The sequence below is a fragment of the Crocodylus siamensis genome, chromosome 2 (assembly GCF_052110815.1).
Source record: "Crocodylus siamensis isolate JL-2025a chromosome 2, ASM5211081v1, whole genome shotgun sequence".
NCBI classification, from domain to species: domain Eukaryota; kingdom Metazoa; phylum Chordata; order Crocodylia; family Crocodylidae; genus Crocodylus; species Crocodylus siamensis.
Window position 1 is genome coordinate 4,401,002 of NC_143396.1, and position 14,307 is coordinate 4,415,308.

At 43.1% G+C, this 14,307-nt stretch overlaps 1 protein-coding gene across 4 annotated transcripts in view; it reads right to left on the reverse strand.

The window, feature by feature from the left end:
• CTNNA2 (catenin alpha 2) overlaps positions 1 to 13,716 on the reverse strand; it is a 914,223-nt gene extending 900,507 nt beyond the window's left edge. For 3 of the 4 annotated variants that reach the window (XM_090035040.1, XM_090035037.1, XM_090035039.1), the window contains exon 1: positions 13,439 to 13,716. The gene's annotated coding sequence lies outside the window, so the exon portion shown is untranslated. The remainder of the gene's footprint in view (positions 1 to 13,438) is intronic. The other variant, XM_090035041.1, reaches the window with a different exon arrangement.
• Positions 13,717 to 14,307: the final 591 nt, after the last annotated feature.

The window sequence follows — 14,307 nt, forward strand, 5'->3', positions numbered from 1 at the left end:
ACACACACACACACTCTCCAATTAGTCTTCTGGGTTTTCAAAAGAGTTTAAAAGACAAACACAAACATATAGAATTTGAAAGGATTAAGTGAACTGGACCAAATGCTTATTTATAGATACAGTTTAGAGAAACTCCACTGAAGTTTGATTACTTCGTTATCAACATATAGAATAAAGTCCAAATGAATACTTAGTGCTTTAAAAAGGACAATATCAAAAGACTGAAAACCGTTAGTAGCTAAGTCAGTTGACTGAAAGAATACCAACAGAAAAAAGAATGTGAATAATTGAGAACTGGTTAAAAAAAATAAAAAATAAAATTTAGCCAAAAAAAATTAAGTAGGAAAGTAGATTGTTCTAATAAAAACCCAACAATCTGGCTTAGAGGAAAAGCAAAAGAACCTATAAAAAATGTATGACGTTTCTATAACAAAGAATGAAAAGGTAAAGCTGATAAAACTGATGTAAGTCAAATGCAGAAAATGTGTAAAAGGAGCAAAAGTACAACAAGAAAAAAAAATAATGGCTAGGAGAGTGAAAGTCTGGGGTTTGTTGAAGTTTAACAGCTAAAAATAGGGTTTAAAAATTTATAAGAAAAAAAGAATAAATAAGCAGTTCTAGCATACTTTCTACCAAAAGTTTTAGAAGAGATGGCCACAGAGCTACCTTGACCCATTAATGTTGATTTTAAATTAGTCTTGTAATACTGGGGAAGTTCCACAAGATGGGAGAAAAGCTAAAATACCAAAATTTTAAAAGGCTAAGAAAGATGACCCAAATAATTATAACCATGTTAGCCTACAATTTACGACTAGTAAAATTAAGATAAGGGATTCCATTAATAAACAGTTAAAGCACTGGAATTTAATTAACGCATTTCAACTTGAACTCTTGGGAAAAAATTCCTTTCAAATCTTGTTTTGTTTTTTTTTTAAATGAAATTACAAGTTTGGCTAATAAAAGCAGTATCAATGTAACACCTTTGGATGTCTGTAAGGCATTTGACTTGTTACTGAAAGATTTTCATTTTTTTAAAAAGCAGAATATAAAATTCAACATGGTACACACCAAACTGACTAAAAACTAGCCAATCACAGGTTCTAAAACATAACTGCATACAAACAAACATCATTGAGCATGTGTGTTACTGATGCAAGGTGACTGTGCATCCTAGTTTTGCCAGGACTGTCTCCCAATAATCCTGTTCTAAATAGATGACACGGGTTTCTTGTCAGTTTGGCCAAACGAACATTTTTGTCCCCATTATTTGGCCCAATGGAGTGGTGGCAGTGATCTGAAGGGGATGCAACCAGGGTAGGAGGTTGAAGCTTTCCTGCTAAGACCAGAACTCAGAGAGCTGAACATGCAGATAGTGAAGGGGTAGCAGAGCGTCCCATTTTGAGACTCAGGAAACACGGTCACCATATTCTAATGGGATACTACTACATGAGCAGAGAGAGGTAGTTAGCCATGTTGGTCTGAAATCAGGCAAACTTAAGCAGCTATATTTCTAGCATTCGATGAAATGTGCTGTTGCTTATGAAAGCTTATGTACTTCTGAATTAGCTTATGCATCTCTGCCTCCTACATGCATACTACATGGATATTTTTTGGCCCTAAAAAAATCATTCCCCTGATAAAGCAAGAAAAGTATGCAAAGATGGTGGAATATTAAGCAATGAAAAAAAGTCACTAATGCAAAAACCTATACTGCTTGGTAAACTAGCAGTGGGCAAATGCATGCATTAACACAGACATACACACTTATCTGGATGTGCCCTGTATGTGCCTCTTGCAGCGTCTCAAAGCAGTTTGAGACGCTGCAAGAAGCACGCTGGGAACAAACAAATGTCCCCCGTGCTACATATTTGTCCACAGCGTGGGCTCCAAATTTGATACCTGGATACCCAGGTATAAAATAAATAAATAAATAAATAAAAATACACCCGGTGGAAAAAAGCAGCACAGAACACGGTCCTGTAGTGTGCCCTGAAACAACTGGAGGCTGCGTCCTCCAGAGAGACACTGGCAGCTGATCAGAATGTCTCTCTGGCTCCCCCTTGCCCCAGTACTCCAACATACTGCCTCAACATACGGGGCAAACAGGAGTGGGCCAAGGTTGCAGCACTGGCCCAGACCCAGGCACTTTCCCAGGTAAGTAGGCACTGGGGGTGAGAGCGGGACTGTGAGGGTGCAGGGACTGCTTGGAAGGGGTGGGACCCCCACCTGCCTCCTGCATGGCCCACAACCCCTCTGCACTAGCAGTCATGGGGGTGCTCAGGACCTGCTCCTGGCAGGGCCTCCTCCCCGCCATGACGCAACACAGTACAGCACAGCACAGTCCAGCCGCCTGGCACCCAGCGCCGCCTGTACCACATCGCTCCTGGAAGATAGTTTCAGGCTGAATCTTAGGAAAAACTTCTTCACAGCGAGGGTGTCCAGACAATGGTACAGGCTCCCCACAGAGGTGGTGCAATCATCTACCCTAGAGGTCTTCAAGAGAAGACTGGGAAGTCCCCTGGCTGGGGTCGTCTGACCCCAGATGTCTTTCCTGCTCATGCAGGGGGCTGGACCCAATGATCTTTTGGGGTCCCTTCCAGCCTTATGATTCTATGACCACGCAGGCCCGACCCAGGAGGCATACACCTTTGGGCAGGACTGGGCCACTTTAAAAGATTAATGTCATACTTGAGCAATTAAACACAAAAATATCAAATGAGAGTTGAATCACAGAATCATAGAAAAGCAAGGCTGGAAGGGACCTCAAAAAGTTCACCTTTTAGTCCAACCCCTCATTCAGGCTAGGGTCATCTCTGAATATCCAGGGGTCAAAAAAAACCATGGAAAGAAAAAATATGAGGCAGTGAGCCCTTGCAGCATGGAGAGTTCTAGACTGCGCAGTATGTGGCACTGCAAACATGCTTACAGCACCAGGTATTGCATGACCACACTCATCTGGATGGGCCCAAGTAGTCCAAGAAAGATGAGTATGTCCCTCCCACCCCCGACTAAGGCAAAAACTCCTACAATCCGTGCTGACTTGTCCATGGGGTAAAATTCCTTCCTGATCCCATACCTGGCAACTAAATAGACAAAAAAGACCATCTAGCCAACAACCCTTGGGATTTTTTTGGAAGTTCCAGCAGGAGCATCAATACACATCAGTCAAAATCCCCAGTCTCATCTGTGGCCAACATCTACTATTTCTAAGGAAGGCTGGGGTGAAGGGAAGGAAAAAAGAAAAAAAGACAGACACCTGTAACAACAGGAGGGGACCAGCAAAACCCCAGGAGCATGAGGTAAGCATACGCGTGCCACTCTGGAGTGCAACTCCACGTAAAACACGCCCTGCCAGGACTTCGCTTTTCTATCGTCCAATCCCCTCCATAAGTTTATCCCAGCACCTTTAATCTTCTTGCATAACCGAACCAGCTGATAAACTCTAGTTCTTTCTTCTGCCGCTGAGCATGATCCTCTCCGATTTCCACCTGTCCGAGGCTGCAGAGCAAAGTCAGGAAATCATATTTCTTCTGTATCTATTTAGAAATGGGACAATTACTGGAAAACCGTAGACTTCTGGTATCTACAATTTGGAAGTTACAATGAAAAACAGAGAGCATTCAGAGAAGATCCAAATAATTGATTAAAGGATTTAAAAAACCAGCTTTATAATGAAAGCTCAAGGAACTTCATTTGTTCAGTTTAATGAAAGAAGGTTAAGGGGTGATTTGATCAGTCTTTAAATACCAACATGGTAGGTATAAATTGATAATAAAAGTCTCTTCAGTCTAGCAGACAAAAAACAAAGTCCAGTGACTAGAAATTGAAGCTAGACTACACTAGAAATAAGGCACTCTTTCTTACAACTGGAACAATTTACCAAGGGTATTAGGAGATTCTCCATCACTGGAAGCTTTTAAATCAAGATTAGATGCTTTTCTGAAAGATAAGCTCCAATTCAAACAGGAATTAATTCAGGGAAATCCTAAGGCCTGTGTTATACAGAATGTCAGGCTAAATGATCACAACAGTCCCTTCTGGCTTTATAATCTGTGAACAGAAACTAGCACAGTAACAGAAAGCAGCCTGGCACATTTAGCCATGTTATAGCTGAGTAAACTCCCCAAGTAACTTTTTCTTAAAAAGACATTACTGTTCCAGAAACTAAATAAAACCACTGGTCACAATTTGATATCATTTTATTCCAGTGAAACCTGGAATAATTTCATTGGTCTCAGTAGATTTATTCCGTATTTACAAATATACAGAATCCAATTCTGATTGGTTTTATATTAGAAGTCTCTCAATCAATACAGCCCCATATGACGAAAAGAAAAATCTAATATTTACAAATAAGAAGTTAAACATAAAATTTTGCTCTCTTTCCAAAATAAAAGATGATGATCCATTTACTTTGTTAAATAATTTAGGTTTGATCAATCTAGATGCCCAAAGCCTTCAACAAATTTTAAGCGTTAACATTGGCCCCCATCAGATAATTCATTGCCGGTCACATCACTGTGCTCAGGTGGACTTCAATTGATGCATCTGTGTTTCATGAAGGCACAGCTAACAACTTGCACACAAAGAATTGCAGAATCAGAGCTTTTGTCAATAATGAATGCTTTATCACAGGACAAATTGTTGGTATCTTAGAGCAGAAAGATAGAAATGTTCAACAAAACCCTCAAGGGTGAAAAGTATTTAATCACTCAAAACAGCCTGTTACACATTTATTTACAAAATGTGTAAAACAACAAGATACATTAGGAGATGTATTAAAGTTAAGGGAACAGCTGATGGTAACAGAAATGGCAAATAAAATCGCTTCCAAAAGCAGCCAACCATCAAAAAAATTTCATCAGATAAATGTCTGCCTCAGATTATTCAAGCAAGTTAGAACTGCAATTTTTTTTTATTATTATTTCTTCTCAACAGGTTGTATTATATGCAGACTTGTCAGTATTATTCCCCTGAAAAGGGCACAATTACTACTATACTTAACTTAAAATTTCTTTTGGATTAATTTCACTGCGCTACTGTTAATATAAAGCTCTTGAACTGCTTCAGCCGTGACAGTTCACTTGCTACTAATTTAATATCTAGTTATAACAAATATTTGACAAGAAGATGACCTAGTAATGCAATAGAAAAATCATATCAATTAATACAAAAATATTAATACAAAAAGAAAAATATTTTGACATTACAAATATAAATTGTATCCTTACATTATATATTTTGTGTTTAAGTATGTGGTATATATACTTGTAACATGTATTTGCATAAATATAGAAACAAAAAATGCATCTATTTTTCCCCAAATTTTACAGCATTCTGAGAAAACTACTTTGACTAGAGATCTTAGTGATGAATGAAGGTGGTAGAAGCTATCAAACAACAGAAGCCATTTCCTAATTCAGAGTATAAGAAGCAAAATGCGACCAACTGGTTCGTTTGATAAGAATCACTAAATTTGAGAGCTTTAACAGTGCCCTACTGTGTTGAATGGGCAATAGTGTAAAATTTTTACATTCTAATACAATAAAAGCCTTAGTCTGTCTGTCTGGCCATTACACTTTATTTGCACTCTGGCTGGCTGTCTCGGCAGCCAATCACAATGCTGACTGAAACAACCAATCACAGAGCACTACACAGACAGCCCTACCCAGTGGAGCTCAGCCATGACAGTGGGGACCGAGAGGCCGGAGCAAGGCAGTGAGGCCTCACCCCCCTGCCAGCCTCGCTGCCACGAGACCCCAACAAAAGATGGCAGGGAGGAGGGGTGAGGGAACTGGGAAGGGGGGGGGGGGGCACAGCTGCCGCCTGCGCCACTGGGCCCTGAGAAGAGCCAGGAGGGAGGGCAGAGATTTTGGGGGGGGAGTTGCACACATAGCCAGATGTGCACTGGTGGCAGCATGCAACGCTGGATGGCAGCTGCCACGTGCAAGCTTCCCCCCCGCCCCTGGAGAGGGCACCACCGCAGGGTGGAGTGGCTGGAGGTGAAGCGGTGGCAGTGCCAAGGCAGTGGGTTGCGCCTCTCCATTCCTGCCCACCCCCCCCATCATTCTTGACAGGCAATTGGCTGGTATTTCCATAAATACACATGTGGTGTTGTACAAAGAAATGGCTTAACAGAAAATAACCAGGTGTTTAAAAAAAACACTGCACAAAATTAAGAAGTCAAGTTATGCTTTAACATGAGGCAATTAATCATTTTGGGTGACATTTTCAAAAGCATTTCGAGAAATGACTTTTGTGCCTAACTGATCAAAAGTCACTAGGATTTACAGCTTTCAAAGCAAGTTTGGACTTTTTAAATTTATAAGCCATCCCCATCCTCATTTTTCCAGCACATTTTCAGCCCTTTGCAACATAAAATGGGACTAAACACACAACAACAGAAGTAGAGGAAGGAAAATATGGAGATTACACTTTACTTAATCATTACGGTCCCACTGCTAATTACAGGCAGATGCCAAAAGGCATTAAATATCTACCAATTAGCTGATGCTTGTAAAACAAATCTGAATGTGTTAATGCCAGGTATTTTTCTTACCTCTCCAAAAACCTGGATGCTGATCTCTATTAAATCTTAAAACCTTGGTCAAGTGTCTGTAACAATATGGACTGATTCCTCTTTTCAGCATCAAGATACCATGTAGCCAATAATTAGCTTAGAGATGGTCAAAAATGTCTAATGCAGCATTCTTCTTGAAAATACCAGTTGAATGAAACTCAAATGATTGCTTTTCTCAGCCTCACTGACAAAAAAAATTTAAAGCAATTCATTTTGCCAAGACTAAAGCGCTTTGTCTGACACACAACTTGAAACAAAAGACTTCAACAAGTGTGTGGAATTTTTCAAAAATTTCCATTTGGCAAGACATTTTCCTTTCACTCTTTCATGCCAAATACACTATCTTCTGTCTGTCTATAGCAACCTCACTTCTCATATCCTCTAAAATGGAAAGCTTGGGTTTCAAGCAGCACTAGTTAGCAATATTTTATTTCCTCGGGTCTTCATTTGAAGTTCCTGGAATGCCTCATTGTAGTTATTTAAACTAGTGCGCTATAGGATCAAAACAGATGCCACAACTTACTATTAGGAAAGACTTCTATTATTATTGATTATCCCACTGACTCCCATTACAAGCATGAGCTAAATCACATAACTGGTTTGTGCCTTGGTTTCCACTTCTGTAAAACAGGGAGAAGGCCTCCTCATATTTGGAAAGCATTTTCAACCCTCCAGCAAGAAGATCAATACAAGGACAAAGTCTTACAACACATGGAAAAACAACAGGAAAAAGTGGTCAAAACAAATAACCATGTTGGGCAGTAGAAGTCATTCAGAAATAGTAAAAGAATCCCACTCAAATAATAGCAGCAAACTATCCCATGAGATTTCTAATTCTAAAAGTCCTTCTTGCATGGCTCACTCAAAATTTTCTATAATGTAGTAAAACAATGGGAAACCAATGCTGCCTTCAATCAACTCTAGCTAAGAGAAAGCATTGTAAAGTGGCAACTAAATCAAACAACACTGACTACTTTCGAAAAATACATTTTGAACTTTAGAAAAAGAATTGACACCAGGAGTGCTAGAACAATTAAGTTAATTGTAAACTCCATCCTATCAATCAGCCAAGTTGTGTTGTCTGTCCTCTTTACAAACACAGCCAAGGACAAATCCAGAGGTATATACAGCATGATCATATGCCCCTTCAATTCTTCCTCTGCTTCTGCTGCCCCTGGGGGCTGAGGGCTCAATCCTGTTGGAGCCTTGTTGCCTAGCCCCTCTTCCCAAGGCAGATGGGCATCCAGCAGTACCTGCCTCATCCTGCCAGCCCCAGAGCTCAAGGGCGTGATCCTGACATCACCAACCTTTTTCAAAATCCTACCTTTAAGGCCGATAATCTCCTAATCAAATTTTCTACAATTGTGTTAAAAATGGTTCTGTCCTATTTAAACTATCCATGACATCATTTTAATAACACTCAAGGCAGAAGATGCTAACAACTCTTGTGAACCAGGACAAGCATCTGCTGTAGATGAGCAAGCGGTGTCTTTTAGCCATGTTTTATAGAACTCCACAAAGGACCCGATGATACGGGTATCCTGCAAACCCGTAAATATGATGAAAGCAACCTTAGAGAAAGTCTCACACAGGTTTACAACTGAACAATTGATAGATATGCCAGGTTGCTATGGCTGTACACAAAGAAGAACGTGTATTCTGGCAAACATGGGCAGTAGTAGTTGATGGTATTTTTTTTATTCATATCTTACTAAAAACAAACAAACAAACAGATATTACACTACTTTACTTTAGTTATCAAGCTGTGCACATATCTAAACCGTATTAACATACCCTTAATATTTTATTGTGTCATACCTTCTTATTGGGCCTTGGCTTAAATCATCTCTCTGGGACAAGAACTGGGTTCCTATCTGTACAGAGCCCCAACCCTGATTTAGACTCTAAGGCTAGGGACAGAAGTCACACATCAACTGGTTTAAGTAATCAGAAACTGCTTTAAACCTGTAACAGAACAGAAGTTCAATACACATACAGAAATGGCTGAAAGTGGTTTAAGATAAACCTGGTTGAATGTAGTAGACTTCACTAATTAGGGTCAAACCGATTTATAAAACTTCTGTCCCAGATGCCTTCCTGGTTTAAGTTAAATCAGTGCTCTTCAGCAACCCAGCACGGTTTCCACGCCTGGACTGGGCTGTGCTGCCTGTTCCAGCAGAGTTGGAGGGGGGGGGGAAGGAGTGGGGAGAGAAAGGGTCTACTAATAATGACTGCCCTCCCCACCGCAGCAAACCCTGGCTGGGGTGGGTCTGAAGCTGGGGCGGGGGGGCAACCCCCCCAGTTAAACCCAAGCACAGAGCTGCCCTGCCCAGCCCTGCTCTGGTAAAAACTTACTGAAACTTACTGCTGGCTGTGACTGTGGACTACAAAACCTAGAGGAAACTGGAAGCAGGAAGAAGTAGTAATGAGCAACCCTGCAGTCCTGCTTCTGCAAATCCCAGAGACCTCAGCGGCAACAGGAAGAGGAAGCGAACACACAGCCCATGCAACCCCTGGCTTCTGGCCTGAGCCACTGCACACATGTGGCTGCATCTCGTGAATCAAACATAAATGTGTGTCCAGTTGTTTCTCAGTTTAGTCCTTGCATTTTAATTTAACCTCAGCCTCAGTGTTTTTGACTGCCTGTATTTGGCCCAGGGTGCTAAAGTGTCATACAAATAATGCTTTAATTAGTATTAAGTTAATGTTTGCATTCTTTGTTCCTGAGCTTATATTTGCAGTGCCTTTGTTTTGAGCTTTAAAATCCAATGTAAATCAACATTCTTTGTTTTGTTATTCTTTCAAAAAGGTTGTTTGATGTAGGGTATATGAGGGTATAACCTACCATCTTTGACCAACCCATCAGCTATGCTACACTAACAGCAGAAATCCATTCAGTCCTCAAATATAATGAACTGAGTGACTGAAGCCAATGGACATAGAAAAAAATGTATTAAAACCCAAGAGGTATGGACAGGAAGCAGCACTTGTACGCAACTTCATAGCTAATATAATTTGGCAATAAAAGAAGGTTCTACGAAGACAGCTATTAGAAAACAAAACAACATAAGAGAGATAAAAGATGATGGAATGACATAAATAAAACATCCCAAGTATAGAAAATTGATACGGGATGCTAAAGATCTCAGAGAAGACTCCATGACTGGCCAAACAATCAAGAGAGTTTTAAATAGAGCAGGAACAAAATAAATCCTAATAGTGGTATAAGCCTACTGCCAGTTAGAAATGGTAATATTGCTACTAACAGTACAGAAAATACTGTATAAATATTTCCATTCTGCATTTTAAAATAAGCAGGATGACACACTTGTACCTTATCAAAAGTAGGAATTACTCTTGGGTCCAGTAGTACTTAAGTAAATAGTAAATGTATTTACTAGGCACTAAACCTTTTTAAACTAGCAGGCCCAAAGTAACTTGCACCTAAGAGTCCTTTAAGGTGGGCAAGATCTCTAATTACTCTTTCTAATAAATTTTGGAATACCAGGGAAACTCTATGAGTGTGGAAGAGTGCTAATGCTAGAGCTTCAAGAAGGGAATGCGATGACCCAGTTCTCTAAAGCCAGATTAGCATGAATTCAGTCTTGGGCAAATAATAGAAAAACAGATACAAGATTCAATTAATACAGAAGGTTAGATATATAAGTAATTCCAGTCAATATTGTTCTTATGGAAAATAGGTCATTCTTTGATAAGGCTACAAGTATGATAGGTAAAGGTAGCTATAGTGATGTAACACCATTAGAGACTTTTGGATAAATTTGAGTACTTCATGACATTCTGATTAAAAATCAGCACCATACAACAGCAACAATGAACATGGTAAATGGATTAAAAAAAAAAAAAAAAAAATCAGCTAACCAAACACCTCAAAGTTGTTGCCAATGGGTAACCATTAAATCAGTGTTTTTCTAACTCTATCCTGCAGAGATCAGTACTAGACCACACATTATTCAAAATGTTACTAATGATTCAGAAATAAGGTAAGAAGTTGTTATTGATACAACAACATAAGGATTGGTGAAATGCTAAATAACTATAAGGATAAATCCAGTTACACAAAATGATCTAGATCATTTGGTAAGATCACCCCATTTAAACACAATGATTTTTAATAAAGCAAATAATAAAACAAATTTACATATTGAGGAAGGACGAATGTAAACTATAGCTGCAGAAATGAGGGACTATATCCTAGAAAGCAGAGATTCTGAAAAGGACACAGGAGACGCACGTTACTCAACATGAGCTGGAAATGTAAATGATGTACAAAGGGTTAAAGTGATCCATGGATGTATAAACAGCAGACTGGAAGGGAGAGTGTTTTTACTGCTACTTGCAAAATTGGTAAAACAAGTACTGCTGGAATGCTGCTTTCTAGTCCTGGTGTCCACATTTTAGCAAATACATTGGAAAATTGGAGATGATATAGAAAAGAGCCAGAAAAATTATTCAAGTTGTGAAGAAAATGCCTTACAGTGCGAAACATGAAAAACTCAATCTGTCTGGCTTTTCTGAAAGACAGCTGAGAGGTGACTAGATTACAGTGTTTAAGTTCCTCAGTGGGGAGAAAATACTCTGTGTTAAAGGGCTCTTTAATCTAGTGAAGAAAGACACAGCTAGAACCAGTGGCTGGGAGCTGAAACAGAACAAATTCAAACTGGAAATAAGATGCAGATTTTGAACAGACTAACCACTGGCAGAAACTACCAAGAGAACTATTGGGTTCTCCATTCCTTAGTACCTTCAGAACAAAACCGGATGCCTTTCTGGAAGATGTTCTCACAAAACAGAGGTTGCTGGGCTCAGGGGTAACTTTGTGAAAGGTCAGTGGCCTGTGATATACACAAGATCAGGCTAAACAATCTAGTGGTCCCTTCTGGCCTCAGACCCTATGAATCTGTGAATTTTAGTGGTGACCAGTAGCATCTCATGATTACTATACACTTTCAGTGTTAACGTTAAAAAGTAGCCTCCAAAATGCACATAAATTAAGTCTGTAATTTCATCTCAGGGTCCTAGTGACCCTGATAAGCCACTGGAGCTCCACTCTGTGGCTTTTGTCATCACCCAAATGCATTAATGGCATTACTGCTTATTACATAGTTTGGGGTACATTTTTAACCAAACAATCTCTAAACAAATGAATTATTTCACTCAATCATTATCAGCTTAACCGTCACATATTTCTAGGAGCTCTGCTCATCTGCATGTTTCTTCTTCAAATTAAAATACTGGGGGGAAAAAAATAAAGGCACAAGATATATACATGAATCACAACATTTGACATGTTAACCATTCAGGTATATTTTAATAGCTAACTACACAGCCAATAAAGCCTGTCGTTCTAACCCAATATATGTCTATTCCGGTTTAAGTTACTTATCTACTCTACTCCATGGACTCTGCTCCAAAATACACCGTTAACTATATTTGCTGTAATCTTGACAATTTAACAGGATCTTAACATTTCCAAGGGAATTCATGCCAAGATAGGGCATAATGTTCAGGTTTTCCTATTCCTTTGACTGACAGAGTTTTGCATCGGTTGCTATAGTATCTTTATATGCCAGAATAACAGGGATGCTAAACACACATTTTTTTTTTCCCTGACAAAGTAGAAATAAACTTCTTAGAGCTGGCTTGAAAAAGAGGAAAGGAGGAAACTGCTCAAAAAGCAGCCATCACAGACACGCTTCACACACCGCCGAATTGAAGCTGAAGAGTGAAAAGGCACATAAAGATGTGTTTTAAATACCTGCCCATAGATTTCATAGACATTGGTGCTGGAAGGGTAAGATTGCGCAGGGTGGCTGGACCGGGTAAGGGGCAGGAAGTCAGCCGGGGTCAAAGGACCCCAGCAAGAGAAACCTCCATAGGTCCAGCACCTTAAGAAAAGAAAAATCGTCTTATCCCTCCGGCACATCAACACCCCTATCCATTCATGCTCCGAGAACAGGTGCATGCGACATACTCCCCGGGGAAGTTTCTTTCCCATTTTCTTTGCATACTGACATTTCCTGTGATACCATGCGTCCAACACAACCCAAACTACCCAAGCTGCAAAAATAAACCCGCCGCCCGCAAACGCAACGCTGTGCATTCTCCCCACGCTCGACCAAAATCCACCCTCGTCTAAACCCCAAGTCTGTCTCCGCCAGACACGTTGTCCGTCGCTTCCCACCGGTAACGAACCAACCCCCCAAAAGCCTCGTTAGCCCCGAATGTCCCCGGTAGACAGCCCAAGCCGCGGCGCCTGGGTTTTAAACTTTAGCTCCTCGCCTCCAAAGCCAAGGCTGGGACGGGACCAAAGACCTTTTCCGGCTGGAGTCCAAGTCCGATACGAAGCGGGTGGTTTGAAATGCCAAGGAAAGGGGCAGAGGCCTAAAGGGAAAGGGGGGGGTTTAAGATAGGCGGCTTTCTCCTGCCCCCCTTTTCCTGGCGGCTTCTTCCCGAGACCATCGGAGAGGCTGGAAATCAGAGACGCGCGCGGGGGGGGGGGGGGGATAAAATGATGTTGGATGGGAGAAGAAAGGCAAATAAATAAATAAAAAAAGGAGAGAGGGCGATGGTGGAAAATAACATGGAGCTGGCAGGCATCTGCTCCCGGGGAGGGTGGGGATGAGCCGCGCACCTCCTCGGACCCTGGTCGCCCTCGGTCTCAGCCCAAATCCCGCAGGCAGGAGCCGGAGGTCGGTGCCTGGCAGGGCAGCGGGACAAAGGCAGCGGCGCACGCCGGGGAGCGGGGATGGAGGCACTGAGGAGGAGGCGGCGGCGGCGGCGGCGGGGCTGGGGCTGGGGCTGGGGAGGGCGGGGGATGCTGTGGCCCGGCCTCACCTCAGTCGCGGCGCGGGGGTGGGATGCACAATCTCTCGCCGCCGCCGCTCCCGCCGCCTCGTCCCCGGCAGCGCGGAGCCCGGGCTGGGTGTGCGGAGCGGAGCGGTGCGGTGCGGAGCGGCCCCTCCCCGCCCCGCCGGCCCCGCCTCCGCCTCGGGAGGGACCCGCGGCCGCCGCCGGGGACGAGGCAGCGCGCCTGCGCGGGCAGGCGCGGGGGGGTGCGGCGGTGGAGCCGTTAACGGGCGACAGCGCCTCAGTGCGCAGGTGCGGCACCGGGCGGCGCGATACCGGGACGAGGAGGGGAGGGGAGGGGCGGGGCAGGGGGCGGGCAGAGGACAGGTAAGGGAAAGGGCGGGGCATGGGGTGACACGTGGGGCAGGGGGCGGGGCAGGAGGGGCAGATGGGCGGGGCAATCAGCGTTAGGGGTGGGGCATGGGGTGAAAGATGGTCCGGGGCAGTTACAGGGAGGGGCGGGGCATTGGGTGACGCGGGGCAGGGACGGAGCAGGGGTGACAGGTGGGCGGGGCAGGTACAGGGAGGGGCGGGGCATGGCACTGACAGGGGCGGGTAGGGGGCGGAGCAGGGGACGCTGACAGATTGGTGAGGTATGGGACAGTGGTGGGGCGGGGCATGGGTGACAGGTGAGGCAAGAGGCGGGGCTGTGACAGGGCGGGGCAGAGAGCAGGTATAGGAAGGGGCGGGGCATAGGGTGACACGTGGGGCAGGGGCGGGCATGGCACTGACAGGGGACAGTGACAGAGCGGGTGGGGCATGGGGCGGGGCAGTTACCATTAGGGGCGGGGCATGGGTGACAGGGGGCGGGGCATGGCACTGACGGGCGGGGCAGAGGGAAGCGATGGGGCGGGGCA